Raw genomic sequence first — 16,070 nt, forward strand, 5'->3', positions numbered from 1 at the left:
AAACTATGAATATTTATTATCTTAGAGTTCTGGAGGTCAGAAATTGGGCATCAGTTTCACTGGACTAAAAATCAAGATGTTCATAGGGCTGTCAATCCTTTTTGAAGGCTCTAGGGGAAGCTTCTGTGTCTTGGCCTTGTCCAGTTTTCCGAGATCACCCATGGGTTGACTCCTGACCCTTCTTCCATCTTCACAACCAACAATGGCAAGTTGAGTCCTTCTCATCTCTGAAATCGCTTCCCTCTGGCCTAATCTTCTGCTTCCCTCTTCCACTTTTAGGAACCTTCTAGTTACATTGAGGCTTCCTGGCTAATATGGGATAATCTCCCTATTTTAAGGTCAGCTGATTATCAACCTTAATTCCATCCACAAGCTTAATTCCTCTTTGCAACATATTCACAGGCTCCAAGGATTAGGACGTGGACTTCTTTCAGAGGCAATCATTCTGTCTACCACGTACCCCTTCAAATCTAAACTACAGGTGTATTATAAACTCCCCTAATCCTAACAAACTGCAGCTAGTTTAAATATCACTGAAAAACGTATATACCCAAATTGTGTAAATAATGCCCCAAACTAATTTCCCACCAATTTAGATGCTGATTACCTTTAAGTTTCATCATTTATTTATATAAAGTGATTTTTCAAATCCCTTATAAAAATATATAGACATAAAATGGACAAAGGTTCTTGTTTGAGTTAGATCCTACACTTTAATGCATGACAGAGAACTTAGGCCAACGTCATCCCCATATCTGGGAAAGAAAGGCCCCTGCCTTTGGGCCCTGGGTTTTAGAAAACACTTTTCTACACCTTCTCTCATAGTGACCCTCCTGTGGGCAAGAAGCCTGTAGGGTAAAATAGGGGTCTGGCTACTCAGAGTCCTCATCTACCATCTAGACCACATTCTGGGTACCTGGCACCACAAGTCCCTGCTCCTGTGGCCCAGAGCTCACTTTCCAGACTGTTGACCTATTCCCAGCCAAGGTCACCTCATCATTAACATACACACCCCTGGGCCTAAGAGATTCCAAAAGGTTGGTAGGTGCTTGAGGTGTACATGGAGTTTGGAATACAGGCTGGCATCTCCACACGTGGGCCTGCAGGGCTTTGTAGCACAAACAAGGACAGACAGGAAGGAAACGGCGGTTCCAGGTCAGAAGCTCATGTGCAGCCCTCCCGGGCATCACGCTGCAGCAAAGAGCTCCTAGGGTCTCCAGAATTCAGATTCAAATGTGGCCTGCCAGAGTGTTATAACTTGTTTTTGTCAAACTAAGAGGGTAGGACATATTTCTTTGAGAGTTCGTTAGCTTCATTTATGACTTTTAAATGTTTACACGCAGGGTATGTGGACTTCTATTTGTATATTCCTGCCTGGGGCCTTGGAAATATTAGGGGCCAGTCTGCCTTAGATACCCGTATTCTGACATTTTTAATTCAAATTAAATTTGCACATCAACGAAACAAGTTAATATCAAAAAACCAGTTTTCAGACATATACTAGAATGTATCAAATGTCTCTCACCTTAACTCAAATTCTTCTTCTGAGACTATGAAAATTTGTTAATTTCAGTGTTTCAAGGACCTGGATGATTCTAGCTTAATCTTCTTATTAGTGCAAGAGGAAGCTATTATTATTCATGTATTTATCTGTGTAAATAAGGGAACAGAGTGAGTTTATTTTAGTGGAGGCCAGGGGACACCACAAGAACTCGGGAGGCAGGATGAACTAATCATAACGTTTCTCCATAGAGAAGCTAAAGGCAAGGAAGACGAATGAGGCCACTCCAGGTAATGATGATGTATTTCATCATTGTTTCACCAGTAGAATTATGAAATAAAACCTGGAGAATCCAGGAAACTTTAATTTGGCATTCATACTTACTCATTTGGCCAATAAATAAAACTTTAATTTGGCAAAAAATATTTCCAGAAATGTAAATTCAAGATTTTATTTATAGACTATGAAGCTGAGAAATCATAGGGGCTCTCTAGGACATAATGCCCAAGAGCAAATCTAGACAAGCCTGGTCTCGTGGACTAACACCATCCCTGATCAATGCATTAAACTCAAATTAAAGGTCAGTATCATTTTTAATATATCCCTCAGTGTAATTACATTTTTAGCTATTTGTGGTTTTGAAAACAAAGAAAATAATTCCAAGTTCTTTTCTTATATCCAACCTCTCTTTGGAGAGGAACTCTGGAAAGAACAAACATTTCTAATTTCTTATCAATTATGACTACTACTGGTTGTGGATAGCAATTATATACGTTTGACAAGGTTCATCCTTTTTAGTTTGAGCCATTAAAAAATCAATTAGTCTTTGTTCTGTAGAACTATTATACATATATACTATTGGATTGTTCTTGTGCAATTGCTTGATTATGTCTTCTACCAAAGAATGCTGTGAATTTAATTACCTCCAAAAAAATGACTAAATCTTAGGAAGTATTTTACAAAATGTCATTCTTTACTTAATAAAGGGCCAGCCCCATATTTCATGCATTTCCATTCATCTGACAGAGCTGTGGTGTTTGTAATTGTGTCCATAAAACTATCAGTCTTCTAGAACCATCTTTAGCTGAGCAGGCCCCAAAGCATGGTCCATTCTGCTCAGATCTGATCAGCATCTTTATAGCTTATCAGCCTTGGGGTTCAATTTCGTTTTGGATGTTTTTATAAATGAGCACAATCACTGGTGAATCTGTTCTTCCAGATTGCAAAGAGAAAAAGCAAGAGAGGATCTTTAGTAGATTACAGTGTCATTGAGAATAAAGTACAAACACAAAAGCATCTAACATAGTTTCAGGGATGGTTTTGTTAGATGTACATTTTCAGTTTTATTTCAGTAAAATTAGATGATTGTCTTAGTTATTATTGTTTTTGAAGTTATGTTTAGCCCCAGGCTAGGAGTATGATCAATGCGCTAACAAAATCAATTTGTTCCAAAACACTTTCTTTTTTTCTTAAAAGGAAGGAAAGATACAAGAAAAGAGGAGTAGCAATACATAGAAAATGCAAGAATTATTTCAGAACTTTCTTCTTCCGGACAGGTGACTGACTCATTTTATACTTTTTAGTAGCTAGATTCAATAGTACAGTTGTTCTCAGGATTCAAAATAGCTGCAGAAATAACAGAAGGCAAGAGAAAATTTTAATCATTTTAATGGCGTTTGCACTTATAACACTTCTCCAGAAAAGAGTTCATGAATATCTTCACCTCAGTGAGTAGCTTTTTAAGTCAGTAGAATGATTGAAGTATAATGTTCATAAAAAAGTTTTATTTCTTATACATGTTTATGAAAATCTTTTGCCATATTCAATGTAGATCAAATAAAATGTTGTATCATTTAATTCTAATAGAAGAAATAAAATTTACAAAGATTATAATATCAAATGTGCAAGAATATGTTTTTAACTTGTTAAGTTTCAGAAAGAATATGATATTGTCAAAGAAATTCCAGTACATGGCCAAGGATAATTTTCCTCTGTTATTAGAAATTCAGAGGGGCAACTGCAATGTCAAAAATCCAGGTCCGTTCTGTTCTAGTCCTGGTAACCTACTTCTCAGTCATTACAAACTATAACTATAGCCTGGAGATTATTTTCTGAACTGCAGGAATGAACACTGACATGAATAAGCCTCAGAGAATATGTAGTTTGCTCATGTTCTCACTGCTCATTGTATCGTATGGCATCTTTCTTAAAGACTTCTACAACACTGTTATAGACTGAATGTGTCCCTCTAAATGTCATATGTTGAAACCCTGCTGTCCAATGTGATAGTATTAGAAAGTGGGGCCTTGGGAGGCAATTAGGCTTAAATAAGGTCATGAGGGTGGAGCTCCCATGAATAAGATTAGTGCCCTTATAGGAATCACAAGGGAGCTTGCTTTCTCTCTCTGCTCTCCACCACATGAGAATACAATGAGAAGGTGCAGTCTGCAACCCAGAAGAGGGTTCTCACCAGATCATGACCATGCTGGCACCCTGACCTTAGACTTCCAGCCTTCAGAACTGTGAAAAATAAATTTCTGTTGTTTCTAAGCCACTTCATTCAGGGTATTTTTGTTATAGCAGCCTAAATGGACTAAGACAAACACAGAACTAAAAGGTGAAACACATCCTTGAGACTATTTATAATTTATTCTCAATGACACAATCATCTACTAAAGTTTCTCTCTCAGTGTTCAGCCCTCACCACAGCATCTTTTAGAACTGACCACAAACGTAACCATTTTGGCTACTTTCACATAGACCATCACTTTGGTTTATTTATAGACCAATCAATAGTGGAGCTCAAAATACTAGAACAGTGAAGATTTCTGGTTGTCTGAGCCTACAACTTGCCATTGTTATATCAAACAGATATCACAAGAGAACTTCTAAGAACATGTGACTGAAAAACTAATTTTTTAAATCTTTCTAAATAAAACAAAATTACTTATGCTATTTCTCTAAAAATAAAATGTATTACACCCCCACCCCTCACCCCAGGGTTCTTCCCTCCTCTTTTGTGCATTTCAGTTTCATAAAACTAAGTAGGGTTAAATGTAATTAATATGAAAAACATTGAGTCCGAAAGTGGCTGCCATCTGGCCATCTGAGTACGCTGTATGCGGCAGTTTGTGGAGAACTGGCGTTTAGTAAAAGTGGACACATTTTTGGATGGCCATGAAGACAAAAGATAAAGAAAGGGGACAGAATAGGACATCGAAGAGTATTGGATTTATGTACAAGTCTGATGGAGATAAGATCCTCACTGTCAAAATTTGACTGGGTCACATACACTTAAGGAAGAATTACAAAAATTGACTGTCTAGCTAGCAGAGAGAATTCAACCAATCCTCTCAATCTTTTAAGCTCACAGAAGGTAGATAAATAAAACGAAACTAAAAAGAGCAGTAACTCAGAGCCCAAAAGACAGACAGGGATTGTGTCTCTCAAAGCAGAATTGGGGCTCATATACGTCAGGCCTAGAGCAGCCAGCCCACTGGTGGGAAGGGACCACTAACGTGCTGGGACAGAAAACAAATGTGGCTCAGCTCTGATCCTGGGCAGCATCACAATGGTAACGTCATGTCTGAAATTTAAAACAGACCTATAGAGAAAAATTAGAAATTAGAAATACTGGCAATTCTGTGGAAACTGGAAATAGAAATATGAGTATAAATATTGGTAACAACTTTTGAATAGAATTGATACTATACTTTGCCATTTGGCCTTTTGGAGAGATCTACAGTCAAAAAACATTGTCAACAAATGAGGATCTAAATAGAAGAAAACAAATAACTCCCAGTGCCCGTGCTTGTCAGATTTGGAAAACAAGCACAGGTAAAGGCAACAGGATGACACTGTTTGAGGTGGGAGGTGGGGCAAGTTTGCTTTGACTTTCTAATTTTTACAAAATGAAATAAACATTTATTCAGTAATACTATGGACCAGAAAATGTACTATGAATCTCATTTGATAGGACTATTTTGCAAGACTGATATTTTTTTTTTATTTTATTATGCTAAGAACAATTAGCATGAGATATACCTTCTTAAATTTTTAAGTACAAAATACAGGATTGTTAACTACAGGTATAATGTTGCACAACAGATCTCAATTTTTATCTTGCTTAACTGAAACTTTATTCTGGTTGAATAGCAACTCCCCATTTTTCCTCTGCCCCACACCCTGAAAACCACCCTTCTACTCTTTGATTCTATATATTTGACTATTTCAGATATTTCATATAAGTGGGATTATTCAATATTTGCCTTTCTGTGACTGTCTTATTTTTAGCATAATATCCTCAACATTTACTCATGTTGTCACATACTGTAGGGTTTCATCCTTTTTAAGGCAGAATAATATTCCATTGTATGTATATACCTTATTTTCTTCAACCACCATCCATGGATGAACATTTAGGTTGTTCTCACATCTTGGCTACTGTGGATAGTGCAGTACAATGAACATGGGAGTGCAGATAACTCTTCAAGATCATGATTTCAATTCTTTTGGGTAAACACCCAGAAGTGGAATTGCTGGATCCTATGATAGTTCTATTTTTAATTTTTTGAGGCACCTACATACTGTTTTCCACAGTGGCTGCACTATTTTGTATACCCACCAACACTGTGCAAGAGTTCTAATTTCTCCACATCCTTGCCAAAACTTGTTGCCATATTTTTAAAATAGCCATCCTGACAGGTGTGAGATGACATTTATTGCATTTTTATTTGTATTTGCCTGATGATTAGTGACATTGAGCATCTTTTGACATTTGTATGTCTTCTTTGGAGAAATACCTATTCAAGTCTTTAGCCCATCAACAGAGTGAAAAAATAACCAATGGAATGAAAATATTTGCAAACCATATTACTGATATGTGTTAATTTCCAAAATATATAAGGAACTCCCACAACTCAGTAACAAAACAATTAATAACCTGATTTAAAAATGGGCAAGTTTGTTTTTAGAATTTATGTCCAAAACATCAGGAGTTACTAGCTTTTGAGGGGCTATTATTGGTGCAGAAGAACCAGAATAAGATTAAAATACTCCGTGGACTGGATGCTATTTTCCTCACCAGCTGAAGACTCCTCATCCACCTCCACATAGAAGGAATATGGGCAAGGCCTAAGGATTTATTCCTTCAGTAAATCCTGATCCACCATACAAATGTATATCTCTCACCTGACATTTTTCTATATCATGAAATCTATGTTTACTTATAAACAGAGGGAGGGCTTTATAATTTACATTATGTGGGCATAAATATGTATGCTAAATATTGAAAAAAATATTAAATATTTTAATGTTTAAGATTGTATATTATCTTTGGAATAAAGACTATTATAATTCTGGTACCACTATTCCCAGGTTCTCTCTATTTGCCTTATCAGGTTGAAGTATTCTGAAACTGGGCAAAATCCATAAATAAGTTAAGCCTCATGCCCAACTGCTTAATAAAAATATATATTCTCTCTACTTTCTTAATTACTTAACTTATTTCCCCATAATTTTAATAAGTACATTCACTTTACCATCATGATTCATTAATGTCCTATAATCACAGTGAAATTGCAAGAGTTCTCCCCCTCCAATACAAACCATAGTAATGATACTTTTGAGAATTAATCATCATATATGTGATAATTTGTACAGATGGGGTAAAGCCTACCAGATCCGGAAGTCTATCAGGAAAGAGGGATTTTAAGTTAAAAATTTGCTTATGTTACCCTGCACCAATCTCTAAACATTGAAATTTGGAAGAACTGATACTTTCATAAGTGGGCTATAATAGGAACTCTGCTTGAAAATTCATTTTCCAAATTTTGAAGATTTTTGAGACTCAGGTATGAAGTTGGTAAAGGAGTAGTTTCCTGAGATAGATTATGAGATCTAAGATAAAGTATGTGCAAAATAATAAATGGGGTCACTAAACAGATATTCAAGAAAATTATAGACTTCTAGTCAAAACATTCTGATGGACCTTGACAAACCTCCTCTCTTCCAAACACGTCAATGATAGATAAAATGCAAAAAGGAACAACCAGAAAGACACATGTTGGCTCAAAAGCATCTCGGTAGAGTCAAACTAAAAAGAGGCCCAGTGGAGAGCAGACTTGAAGCCACAGGCCACTCTATTCCAGAATAGAGAAAGGCAATGGGGCCAGGACTTGGGTGCTTGCAGAGAATCAGAGAACAAAATGACTTCACGGGGCATTGAGGAACAGAGCTCACCTCATGGCTTGATACAAGAAGCTGGGATACAACACCCCACCCATGAGAGGAAGCTGAAGAAAAACAGCTGCTGACTGCTGGTTAGGACTGTGTCTTTGGTGGTGCTATGAGCCTGGGGATTGCGGAGGACAAAGCCACCTCCTCAGGCCCAGCTACTGAACCAATGCTGCTTTGGTGACTGGATCAGTGATATCTCAACACACCACTGGGAAGAGCTCCAAGGAGACATTGTAAGGCCAAGTTCTGGACTTGAGGGCTGGAAGGTTGGAAAGAAGCATCCCATCCATCAGGGAAGCATAAGGAGAGAGAGAGAAAGACAGTAAATGATTCAAATAATCTTTCTTTCAAAATAAGTCTGCAAACCAAAATATCAAAACACATAATGAAGAATTCTAATGCTAGGAAAGTCAACTAAATTAATCAAAAATATCAAAGCATGGGGCTTCCCTGGTGGCGCCGTTGTTGAGAGTCCGCCTGCCAATGCAGGGGACACGGGTTCGTGCTCCGGTCCGGGAAGACCCCACGTGCCGCGGAGTGGCTGGGCCCGTGAGCCATGGCTGCTGAGCCTGTGCGTCTGGAGCCTGTGCTCCGCAATGGGAGAGGCCACAACAGTGAGAGGTACCCCCCCCCCAAAAAAAAAAATCAAAACATGAATTCACATGACCAAATTAATATTTACAGTCTAACAAAGACTTTAATGTATTTAGGAGACTTAAAGAGATGAATAAAGGACTAACATTCATTTAAAAGAAAAAGGAATGATGGAATTTTTTAAATGTAGGGAGAAACAGGTGACTGAGAAAATAGATGTTTTGAAAATAAAAAATAAAGATATTTTAGGCAATAAGAATTTCAAAATTAAAGAATTCAAGTGGCAAGCTAAATTCTACACTGAACACAGATGAAGAATCTATGAGTTGAGCAACAGTACTAAAGGACTTGACTAGGGAATGGCACAAAGAGAAATAGCAAATTTTAAAGAATTTTAAAGAGATATTAGATGATAATTTTCTGGAATAAAAGAAAGGCATTAGTCCTGAGATGAGAAATGCATTTAGAGTGTCAGGAAGATAAATAAATGTAAATGTATTCCTAGAAATACTGCAGTGAAAATGGAAAATAAGAGAAAATGGAAAATTTTAAATGCTGTGAGAGAAAAAATAAACTACAAAGAAATGGCAATTTGGCTTCTTATCAGCAACAACAGATGACAGAAAGCAGTAGAATAGTATCTTCAAATGCTGATAGAAAATAATTGTAATGATAGGTTTTATGTATAAGCCTTATTCATAAATGAGCCCCAAATAAGTCATTTTAGACATATAAAAAGATAACTACTACCTATGGACCCTTACTACTAGTGGGTGCTCCAGAGTGAAGTTAATACAGAAGAAAAAATGGATATAAGAAACAAAGATGAGGATAGATATTGATACAGTAAGCTGGTAAGTTTGATTAATAATATACTTTAATAAATAATCATGATATTTGCTTATACTTTTTAATTAAAAAGAAGACTCTATATGGCAGTATAAAATGGGAGCAGCTGCTTAATGGATAGCCAAAAAATGCTAAGGCCCTTTTTTGTGTTTGAGAGGTAATTAGAACTATTGACTAATTTTGGAATTTGTTAAAGATTTTATAGTTAAGTGCATGTGTTAAAAATTAAGGATAAACAACAGACATAAACAATTTAAAAAAGTAAAAAAAAATACAGATGCAACTAATAGGTTTAAACTATTACAAGATGGGGAAAAAGAGAACGTAGAAAACTTTAACAAACCAACACAAATTAGAAAGAGGAGAGGAAAAAAGGCAAAGAATATAAAATGGTAGAAATCCAAATACATCAGTAATCAGGATTAACGGAAAAAAAAGACAATCCACTTATTATCAGATTATCAGACTGGATTAAATATTTTAAACTCTACTTAAAATCAAAAAGAAAGACTGAAAATATAAGGAATGGAAAAAGATTTATCAGGCAAATCCTAATTAATTCTAATGAACTATATTTAGTGATTCTAATATATTTTGTCACTATATTATAAAATCATTGAAGTAGAGCTTTATGTTAAGAAAACATTAATGCAAAATAAGTAATACTATAAACATTATGCATTTAACAACATGACTTTGAAAAACATAAAGCAAAACACTAACAGAATTACAAGGGGAAAAATATCACAATGACAAAATCATAGTGGGATATTTTCATACATTTCTTTCAAAAGCAGAGAAAAATATTAAAGCTATAGAGGATTTGCAGAATAAAATTATTAATATTGATAACATAATTTATCTGTGATAAACATGTATATATATATATATAATTTACATTTTTAAAATTCTGAACTAACCATAAAAAATATGCATTATTATCAAGCCCATGTGGTACACTTACAGAACACATGACCCATACAATAGGTCATAAAGTGAAAGAGTGGCATGGACATATATACACTACCAAATGTAAAATAGATAGCTAGTGGGAGGCAGCTGCATAGCACAGGGAGATCAGCTCGGTGCTTTGTGATCACCTAGAGGGGTGGGATAGAGAGGGTGGGAGGGAGATGCAAGAGGGAGGAGTTATGGGGATATATGTGTATGTACAGCTGATTCACTTTGTTATAGAGCAGAAATTAGCACACCACTGTGAAGTAATTATACTCCAATAAAGATGTTAAAAAAAATTTTTAATAAAAACTTAAAAAACCCACAAATTTAGAAAACAGTATCACAAAGATCATATTCTCTGACAAAGAAACATAGAATAGAATTCAGTAATGAAAAACCAAAGTTCCCCATATATTTGGAAATTTAAACAGACACCTTTAAATAACTCATTAGCTTAAAAGAAAATAACAAGGGAAATTATAAAATATTTTAAACTTGAAATAAATAAAAACAAATGATGAAAGTACTTCTTTAAAAAATTGTGAAATGCAGCTAAAGTAATAACTTCCAAAAAAAAGCATTTATTTTAAAAAGAAAAAGAAATAAGAATGACTGAAGGAAAAGTAATAAAATTTTCAATTCAGAAGTTAGAAAAAGAATAATAACATAAAACTGAAAAATCGGGGACTTCCGGGTAAGATGGCGGAAGAGTAAGACGCGGAGATCACCTTCCTCCCCACGGATACAACAGAAATACAGCTACACGTGGAACAACTCCTACAGAACACCTACTGAACGCTGGCAGAAGACCCCAGACCTCCTAAAAGGCAAGAAACTCCCCACATACCTGGGTAGGGCAAAGCGGAGAGATCCGCACACAGAGGATCGGTGCCGAGCGGCACTCACCAGCCCGAGAGGCTTGTCTGCTTGCCCGCCGGGGCGCGCAGCGCTGGAAGCTGAGGCTCGGGCTTCGGTCAGAGCGCAGGGAGAGGACTGGGGCTGGCGGCGAGAACTCAGCCTGAAGGGGGCTAATGTGCCACAGCTAGCCGGGAGGGAGTCCGGGAAAACTCTGGAGCTGCCGAAGAGGCAAGAGACTTTTTCTTCCCTCTTGGTTTCCTGGTGCGCTAGGAGAGGGGATTAAGAGCGCTGCTTAAAGGGGCTCCACGGACGGGCGCGAGTCGCGACTGAAAGCACGGAGCCCAGTGACAGGCGTGGGACGCTGGGGCTGCTGCTGCCGCCGCCAAGAAGCCTGTGTGCGAGCGCAGGTCACTGCCCACACCGCCCTTCCGGGAGCCTGTGCAGCCCGCCACTGCCGGGGTCCCGGGATCCAGGGGCGGCTTCCCTGGGAGAACGCACGGCGCGCCTCGGGCTGGTGCAACGTCACGCCGACCTCTGCCGCTGCAGGCTCGCCCCGCACTCCGTGCCCCTCCCTCCCTCCCGGCCTGAGTGAGCCAGAGTCCCCGAAGAGGCTGCTCCTTTAACCCTGTCCTATCTGAGCGAAGAACAGACGCCCTCCGGCGACCTACACGCAGAGGCGGGGCCAAATCCAAAGCTGAGACCCAGGAGCTGTGAGAACAAAGAAGAGAAAGGGAAACCTCTCCCAGCAGCCTCAGAAGCAGCGGATTAAAGCTCCACAATCAACTTGATGTACCCTGCATCTGTGGAATACATGAATAGACAACACATCATCCCAAATTGAGGAGCCCGGAGTCAGTGCTGTGCCTCTGAGGTGGGAGAGCCAACTTCAGGACACTGGTCCACAAGAGACCTCCCAGCTCCACATAATATCAAACGGCGAAAATCTTCCAGAGATCTCCATCTCAACACCAGCACCCAGCTTCACTCAACGACCAGCAGGCTACAGTGCTGGACACCCTGAGCCAAACAACTAGCAAGACAGGAACACAACGCCACCCATTAGCAGAGAGGTGGCCTAAAATCATAAAAAGTCCACAGACACCCCAAAACACACCACCAGACGTGGACCTGCCCACCAGAAAGACAAGATCCAGCCTCATCCACCAGAACACAGGCACTAGTCCCCTCCACCAGGAAGCCTACACAACCCACTAAACCAACCTTAGCCACTGGGGACAGACACCAAAAACAACAGGAACTACGAACCTGCAGCCTGCAAAAAGGAGACCCCAAACCCAGTAACATAAGCAAAATGAGAAGACAGAAGAACACACAGCAGGAGAAGGAGCAAGATAAAAACCCACCAGACCTAACAAATGAAGAGGTAATAGGCACTCTACCTGAAAAAGAATTCAGAATAATGATGGTAAAGATGATCCAAGATTCTATTTCCCAGATCCAAAATCTTGGAAATAGAATAGACAAAATGCAAGAAACAGTTAACAAGGACCTAGAAGAACTAAAGATGAATCAAGCATCGATTAAAAACACAATAAATGAAATAAAAAATACTCTAGATGGGATCAATAGCAGAATAACTGAGGCAGAAGAACGGATAAGTGAGGTGGAAGATAAAATAGTGGAAATAACTGCTGCAGAGCAAAATAAAGAAAAAAGAATGAAAAGAACAGAGGACAGTCTCAGAGACCTCTAGGACAACATTAAACGCACCAACATTCGAATTATAGGGGTTCCAGAAGAAGAAGAGAAAAAGAAAGGGACTGAGAAAATATTTGAAGAGATTATAGTTGAAAACTTCCCTAATATGGGAAAGGAAATAGTTAATCAAGTCCAGGAGGCACAGAGAGTCCCATACAGAATAAATCCAAGGAGAAATACGCCAAGACACATATTAATCAAACTGTCAAAAATTAAACACAAATCATATTAAAAGCAGCAAGGCAAAAACAACAAATAACACACAAGGGAATCCCCATCAGGATAACAGCTGATCTCTCAGCAGAAACTCTACAAGCCAGAAGGGAGTGGCAGGACATACTTAAAGTGATGAAGGAGAAAAACCTGCAACCAAGATTACTCTACCCAGCAAGGATCTCATTCAGATTTGATGGAGAAATTAAAACGTTTACAGACAAGCAAAAGCTGAGAGAGTTCAGCACCACCAAACCAGCTTTACAACAAATGCTAAAGGAACTTCTCTAGGCAAGAAACACAACAGAAGGAAAAGACCTACAATAATGAACCCAAAACAATTAAGAAAATGGGAATAGGAACATACATATCGATAATTACCTTAAATGTAAATGGACTAAATGCTCCCACCAAAAGACACAGAGTGGCTGAATGGATACAAAAACAAGACCCATCTATATGCTGTCTACAAGAGACCCACTTCAGACCTAGAGACACATACAGACTGAAAGTAAGGGGATGGAAAAAGATATTCCATGCAAATGGAAACCAAAAGAAAGCTGGAGTAGCAATTCTCATATCAGACAAAATAGACTTTAAAATAAGGACTACTAGAAGAGACAAAGAAGGACACTACATAATGATCAAGGGATCGATCCAAGAAGAAGATATAACAATTGTAAATATTTATGCACCAAACATAGGAGCACCTCAATACATAAGGCAAATACTAACAGCCATAAAAGGAGAAATCGACAGTAACACAATCATAGTAGGGGACTTTAACACCCCACTTTCACCAATGGACAGATCATCCAAAATGAAAATAAATAAGGAAACACAAGCTTTAAATGATACATTAAACAAGATGGACTTAATTGATATTTATAGGACATTCCATCCAAAAACAACAGAATACACATTTTTCTCAAGTGCTCATGGAACATTCTCCAGGATAGATCATATCTTGGGTCACAAATCAAGCCTTGGTAAATTTAAGAAAATTGAAATTGTATCAAGTATCTTTTCCGACCACAATGCTATGAGACTAGATATCAATTACAGGAAAAGAGCTGTAAAAAATACAAACACATGGAGGCTAAACAATACACTACTTAATAACGAAGTGATCACTGAAGAAATCAAAGAGGAAATTAAAAAATACCTAGAAACAAATGACAATGGAGACACGACGACCCAAAACCTATGGGATGCAGCAAAAGCAGTTCTAAGAGGGAAGTTTATAGCAATACAATCCCACCTTAAGAAACAGGAAACATCTCGAATAAACAACCTAACCTTGCACCTAAAGCAATTAGAGAAAGAAGAACAAAAACATCCCAAAGTTAGCAGAAGGAAAGAAATCATAAAAATCAGATCAGAAATAAATGAAAAAGAAATGAAGGAAACGATAGCAAAGATCAATAAAACTAAAAGCTGGTTCTTTGAGAAGATAAACAAAATTGATAAACCATTAGCCAGACTCATCAAGAAAAACAGGGAGAAGACTCAAATCAATAGAATTAGAAATGAAAAAGGAGAAGTAACAACTGACACTACAGAAATACAAAAGATCATGAGAGATTACTATAAGCAACTCTATGCCAATAAAATGGACAACCTGGAAGAAATGGACAAATTCTTAGAAATGCACAACCTGCCAAGACTGAATCAGGAAGAAATAGAAAATATGAACAGACCAATCACAAGCACTGAAATTGAAACTGTGATAAAAAATCTTCCAACAAACAAAAGCCCAGGACCAGATGGCTTCACAGGCGAATTCTATCAAGCATTTAGAGAAGAGCTAACACCTATCCTTCTCAAACTCTTCCAAAATATAGCAGAGGGAGGAACACTCCCAAACTCATTCTACGAGGCCACCATCACCTTGATACCAAAACCAGGCAAGGATGTCACAAAGAAAGAAAACTACAGGCCAATATCACTGATGAACATAGATGCAAAAATCCTCAACAAAATACTAGCAAACAGAATCCAACAGCACATTAAAAGGATCATACACCATGATCAAGTGGGGTTTATTCCAGGAATGCAAGGATTCTTCAATATACGCAAATCAATCAACGTGATACACCATATTAACAAATTGAAGGAGAAAAACCATATGATCATCTCAATAGATGCAGAGAAAGCTTTCGACAAAATTCAACACCCATTTATGATAAAAACCCTGCAGAAAGTAGGCATAGAGGGAAATTTCCTCAACATAATAAAGGCCATATATGACAAACCCACAGCCAGCATCGTCCTCAATGGTGAAAAACTGAAACCATTTCCACTAAGATCAGGAACTAGACAAGGTTGCCCACTTTCACCACTCTTATTCAACCTAGTTTTGGAAGTTTTAGCCACAGCAATCAGAGAAGAAAAGGAAATAAAAGGAATCCAAATTGGAAAAGAAGAAGTAAAGCTGTCACTGTTTGCAGATGACATGATACTATACATAGAGAATCCTAAAGATGCTACCAGAAAACTACTAGAGTTAATCAATGAATTTGGTAAAGTTGCAGGATACAAAATTAATGCACAGAAATCTCTGGCATTCCTATATACTGATGATGAAAAATCTGAAAGTGAAATCAAGGAAACACTCCCATTTACCATTGCAACAAAAAGAATAAAATATCTAGGAATAAACCTACCTAAGGAGACAAAAGACCTGTATGCAGAAAATTATAAGACACTGATGAAAGAAATTAAAGATGATACAAATAGATGGAGAGATGTACCATGTTCTTGGATTGGAAGAATCAACATTGTGAAAATGACTCTACTACCCAAAGCAATCTACAGGTTCAATGCAATCCCTATCAAACTACCACTGGCATTTTTCACAGAACTAGAACAAAAAATTTCACAATTTGTATGGAAACACAAAAGACCCCGAATAGCCAAAGCAATCTTGAGAACGAAAAATGGAGCTGGAGGAATCAGGCTCCCTGACTTCAGACTATACTACAAAGCTACAGTAATCAAGACAGTATGGTACTGGCACAAAAACAGAAAGATAGATCAATGGAACAGGATAGAAAGCCCAGAGTTAAACCCACGGACATATGGTCACCTTATCTTTGATAAAGGAGGCAGGAATGTACAGTGGAGAAAGGACAGTCTCTTC

Source organism: Mesoplodon mirus (assembly GCF_964341445.2).
Source record: "Mesoplodon mirus genome assembly, chromosome: 12".
NCBI classification, from domain to species: Eukaryota; Metazoa; Chordata; class Mammalia; order Artiodactyla; family Ziphiidae; genus Mesoplodon; species Mesoplodon mirus.